Source organism: Budorcas taxicolor, chromosome 20 (assembly GCF_023091745.1).
Source record: "Budorcas taxicolor isolate Tak-1 chromosome 20, Takin1.1, whole genome shotgun sequence".
NCBI classification, from domain to species: Eukaryota; Metazoa; Chordata; class Mammalia; order Artiodactyla; family Bovidae; genus Budorcas; species Budorcas taxicolor.
In genome coordinates this window covers 10,516,831-10,522,830 of record NC_068929.1, presented here as the reverse complement: position 1 = coordinate 10,522,830, position 6,000 = coordinate 10,516,831, and positions in this window count along the sequence as shown.

Sequence of the window (6,000 nt, the reverse complement as noted above, 5' to 3'; positions counted from 1 at the left end):
AGTCTTTCTGCTGCTGCTATTTAGTCGCTAAGTTGTGTATGACTCTTTGTGACCCCATGGACTGTAGCCCACCAGGCTCCCTCTGTTCATGGGGTTTTCTTGGCAAGAGTACTGGAGTGGGTTGCCATTTCCTTCTCCAGGGGATCTTCCCGACCCAGGGATCAAACCCACATCTCTTGCATTGGCAGGTAGATTCTTTACCACTGAACCACCTGGGAAGCCACTTTCTAAATAGTCATAGATTTTAATTCTGCATTTCAACAGGAATCATTCCAGTCATTACTTCTGCTAGTTAACCAACTTGCTCTTTCAAAAACAATAATTCTAATCTGTAATTCTGGAGTGTATCTTCTTGATTAGGATGCTTCAGAGGCTCACTAATCATCCCTGAAGTGTGGATTCTTGATTAGGGGTTCCTGAAAGGCTACCTAGTCCCATGTGCATCATACTGTTTACAGTGGGTAACATTAAACTAGATCATCTCAGGTTGGACAGAGGTTCATGACATTGTACAGGAGGCAGTGATCAAGACCATCCCCAAGAAAAAAAAATGCAAAAAGGCAAAACAGTTATCTGAGGAGGCCTTGCAAATAGCTGAGAAAAGAAGAGAAGCATAAGGCAAAGGAGAAAAGGAAAGATATACCCATTCGAATGTAGAGTTCCAAAGAGTAGCAAGGAGAGATGAAAGCCTTCCTCAGTGATCAATGCAAAGAAATAGAGGAAAACAATAGAATGGGAAAGACTAGAGATCTCTCCAAGAAAATTAGAAATACCAAGGGAACATTTCATGCCAAAATGGGCACAATAAAGGACAGAAATTGTGTGGACCTAACACAAGCAGAAGATATTAAGAAGAGGTGGCAAGAATACACAGAAGAACTGTACAAAAAAGATCTTCACGACCCAGATAATTAAGATGGTGTGATCACTTACCTAGAGCCAGACATCCTGGAATGTGAAGTCAAGTGGGCCTTAGGAAGCATCACTATGAACAAAGCTAGTGGAGGTGATGGAGTTCCAGTTGAGCTATTCAAATCCTAAAAGATGATGCTGTGAGAGTGTTGCACTCAAAATGCCAGCAAATTTGGAAAACTCAGCAGGGGCCACAGGACTGGAAAAGGTCAGTTTTCATTCAAATCCCAAAGAAAGGCAATGCCAAAGAATGCTCAAACTAATGCACAATTGCAGTCATCTCACAGGCTAGCAAAGTAATGCCCAAAATTCTCCAAGCCAGGCTTCAACAGTACATGAACTGTGAACTTCCTGATGTTCAAGCTGGTTTTAGAAAAGGCAGAGGAACCAGAGATCAAATTGCCAACATCCATTGGATCATCGAAAAAGCAAGAGAGTTCTAGGAAAACATCTACTTCTGCTTTATTGACTATGCCAAAGCCTTGGCCTGTGTGGATCACAACAAACTGGAAAATTCTTCAAGAGATGGGAATACCAGACCACCTGACCTGCCTCTTGAGAAACCTATATGCAGGTCAGGAAGCAACACTTAGAACTGGACGTGGAACAACAGACTGGTTCCAAATAGGAAAAGGAGTATGTGAAGGCTGTATATTGTCACCCTGCTTATTTAACTTATATGCAGAGTACATCATGCAAAATGCCAGGCTGCATGAAGCACAAGCCAGAATCAAGATTTCTGGGAGAAATATAATAACCTCAGATATGCAAATGATACCACACTTATGGCAGAAAGTGAAGAACTAAAGAGCCTCTTGATGAAAGTGAAAGAGGAGAGTGAAAAAGTTGGCTTAAAACTCAACACTCAGAAAACTAAGATCATGGCATCTGGTCTCATCACTTCATGGCAAATAGATGGGGAAACAACATAAACAGTGACAGGCTTTATTTTGGGGGGCTCCAAAATCACTGCAGATGGTGACAGCCATGGAATCAAAAGACACTTGCTCCTTAGAAGACAAGCTATGACCAACCTAGACAGCATATTAAAAAGCAGAGACATTACTTTGCCAACAAAGGTCCATCTAGTCAAGGCTATGGTTTTTCTAATGGTCGTATATGGATGTGAGAGTTGGACTGTGAAGAAAGCTGAGTGCTAAAGAATTGATGATTTTGAACTGTGGTGTTGGAGAAGACTCTTGAGAGTCCCTTGGACTGCAAGAAGATCCAACCAGTCCATCCTAAAGGAAATCAGTCCTGGGTGTTCATTGGAAGGACAGATGTTGAAGCTGAAACTCGAATACTTTGGCCACCTGATGTGAAGAACTGACTCATTTGAAAAGAACCTGATGCTTGGAAAGACTGAAGGAGGGAGGAGCAGGGGAAGACAGATGAGATGGTTGGATGGCATTACCAACTCAATGAACATAAGTTTGAGCAAGCTTCATGAGTTGGTGATGGACAGGGAAGCCTAGGGTGCTACAGTGCAAGGGGTTGGAAAGAATTGGACATGACTGAGTGACTGAACTGAACTGGTGACATCCACAGTCCGTAACAAGTGGATTGGTAAGAGACCAAGGCTCTCAGAGAATAGACAACCTGTCCTGCTCCACAAAGGAATGGAGCCTGGCTCTGTGATATCTATCCTTGACATGCCTTGATTGTGATCCATGGAGGCTGGACCCAGCCCAGGCAGGGTTACCTGATGCAGACAGGGAACAGGTGAAGGGGTGCGTTGTAAAGAGGGGACCTCCTAAGAACTGCAGCAGTGGGCCTTGACCCCTAGCTTGTTTTCTGTGTGTGTTTTTCTTTGCACATTTATCCTTTGATCTTGAACTCTGCTTTTCGCTAATCACAGAAAAATTCCATTTTCTTATAATTTTTTCATCTTTCTTCTGGATTGGAGTTTGGGGAGGGTAGGTGGGAAGCAGTTTTTCCAGATTCAGGTTTCAGTAGTGGAAGCCAACTTCTTTACAAGTTAAGATGATTTCAGCGGGGCAGCCTGGCCCGTGGGAAGAAGAGAATGTGTAGTTAGTCCAAGTAGAATCAGATCCTGGTTCTCAAACTTCCTAGCAGTGTTTTTCTGAGCTTCACTTTGCTCATCTGTAACATAAGACCATGTCCTTGAACTTAGATTCCACTGTTGAAAGTCAGTATTCAAGAGACAAGTGTTGGTTGGAAAGGAAAGTTTGCTTTATTCAGTTGGCCAGCAACCTGGGAAGAAGGCAGACTCGTGTGCAAAAACCAACTTGACCATGAAAGTTTTTTAATGGAGAAAGGAAGTTAAACATTCGAGGGGGTTGGGCGGGCGGTAGGGGGGGTTGGTTTCCAGAGTCTTCATTATCTTCTACTGTGTGCAGACTTTCTTCTGATTAGATGTCGGTGAGGAAACAGGAATCTTATGCTCACCCTGCCTTTAAAACTGCTTTGCTGAAACCCTTCAGGGCACTCAGGCTTCCTGAGTACTCGCGGTCTGAACTCCCTGTGTGGTGCCCGGCAATAAACACTGTATTTTCCCTCACCACAATCCCATGTGTCACCAGGTTGGTTTTGCTGTGCCAGGGCAAGTGAACCCCAGTTTGGCTTGGTAACAATACTACAACATGTATGAATCTTAAAATAATTATGCTGAGTAAAAAAAGAAGCTCAAAGAAGAAAACACACTGAATGATTTCTAAAAAATTTTAGATGACAAAAGCAGATAAGCAATTTGTCTGGACAGGTGGAAAGGAGGGAGTAGGGTAAGGTTAGAGAGGGCAGGGGTCAGGGAAGGGATTACATAAGGTCAGGAAGAAACATTCAGGGCTGATGGATATGATATGTTTCATTATCTTGATGGTGGTGGTGGTTCCACTGTTACATACCTAAAAAATACCCAGTGGTTGTTCAGTTGTAGTCACGTCCGACTCTTTGCGACTCCTCTTTTCGACTTTGAAAGAAATTAAACGTTGCTGAAATTAAGCCTCTGTTCACAGGTGCTGAATAGAAATGTGGAGACAAGAGTTTTCGGTGAAACAGGAAAGAGTAGCTTTTATTTCTTTGCCAGGCAAAGGGGGCCATGGTGAGCCAATGACCTCAAGACTGGGACCCACTATAGTGTTTCAGGAACAGGCTGTTTCAACCAGTCCATGGTCTATGTTCTTGTGGTTGGCAGTTTTCATCAGGAGGGGGTCTGCTTCCTATAAAAACAGTTTGGGAATGTGAGTCAGGCCTTTATATCTTTAAGGGAGCTGTGAGTTTGGTAATTCTGCTTTGTGACAGAATTATAGTCTAAACTGTTACCAGTTCCCTAGCCCAACAGCTATCCTTGTTTCTCCATCTTCACATTTCCCAATCATTAGCTCTTGAGTCAGCATTTTACTTCAAAAGACAAGGACACAGGGGCTTTTACAGTTTCCTTAATTTGTTGGCCTGTGGTGTTTTGGAGGCTATGGGTACAGTGGCAGCATTCCAGATATGGGAAGATTAAAGAAGGCAGGAAGGTGTTGAAATTAGGGTTGGAAAAGTAAAATAAAGTCCGACTGTGGGGAAACCTGTAAGAAACTACAGTGAGGAATTTGAGATTTGTTTTGAGAACTGTGGTAAATGATTTAAACATTTTGAAGAGAGCAGCATAATCATTAGAATATAGGAGGGACTGGAGTATGGAGAGCCTCAGACAGGGAACAGACTAGATCTGGGCTAGAATATCAGCAATAGGAATAGAAATCTTACAGCTTACATTGGGGAAAAAGGAAATCAAAGATGCGTGTCCGGGTAAACTGAAGACTAGTGACGCCATCAACAGAAAGAGGAAAGAGCAGGCAAGTGTTTGGAAAAGGAAATAATGAGATCAGTTTGGGCCATATTGGGTTGCTGCAAGATACTCAGACATCATCCCAGAGCAGGCCAGTGATTACAAGGAGCACCCAAAGGCTGTGACTCGAGTGCAGCTTTGAGGAGGCTTTGACGCTCTGTAACTAGGCAGTTGTTCCCAAGGCAAGGCAAAGACTGTGACAAGAGGACTAAGGACAGACCCACGAGCACAATACCTCCTGTTCGGTCACATACAACTCTGTCCTTTCCTCAGATATGGCATTATTCCTCTTAATTTTTAGTCTTTCCCCATTCTGTTATGTTATTCGAAAAGCTACACTGTGAAGCGGCACAAAGCTTTGGCTAAGAATTGCAAAAATGCATAAGATCTATTTAGTTGTTTGCTGTTGACTGTCATTATGTTTTAGTAATGTTTTCATTTAAGGATTATTAGATAGTTTCTCACTGATTGAGTCATTTCAGTTGACAGTGATATTAAAGGCTTAATCAGCTGCAAAGAACTGAAATTATGCTTTTACTATATATATGTGTGCTATGGTTTTCTGAAATTTCTACGATAACGAGAATATACTGATGTTTTTACGGTCTGCCCATTTTTCATGATCGTGAAGGTAGCAGGAAGAGGGGAAGGCGGAGGTGCTGAAGTGTGGGGAACAGAAGCGTCCGAGGCACAGAGCATTACTGGACAATAGGCGCCATGGTACCGTCCAGGCCTGAGTGAGTGGGGGCTGGTGAGCAGGGAGAGGATGATCAGCCAGAGCCAGATAAAGGAGAGGCCACATTCCAGAGCCCTTGCTCTTTGATCTGGTTTCCACTGCTAAATCCAAGATTATTACATCCCACCTGACAACCAACAGGCTTAGAATATATGGGAAATTGTTTTAACTCTGGTAGGCCGGAGGAGTAGGTTACCTCTTAAAGCAAACCCATCAGTAGTTACAGTGCTTGCAAACGCCCTCTGAATCCATGTACCAGTTTGGCTGATGGAATGATGCGATACAGACAATCTGACCAGGACCCCAAGATGTCTTTATTCCTCTGCTGCTGCTACTGCTGCTGCTGCTGCTGCTGCGTCGCTTCAGTGTGTCCGACTCTGTGCGACCCCATAGACGGCAGCCCACCAGGCTCCCCCGTCCCTGCTGCTTCCCCAGTTTTTGTCCACTTCCTATTTGCCTGATGCTGTTTTAGCTTGCCTGAACAAGCCTGATGCGTTTGTTGAAATCTGAAATTCTGAAATCTGAAATTCTGAACAGAATTCTGATTGTTTTACAC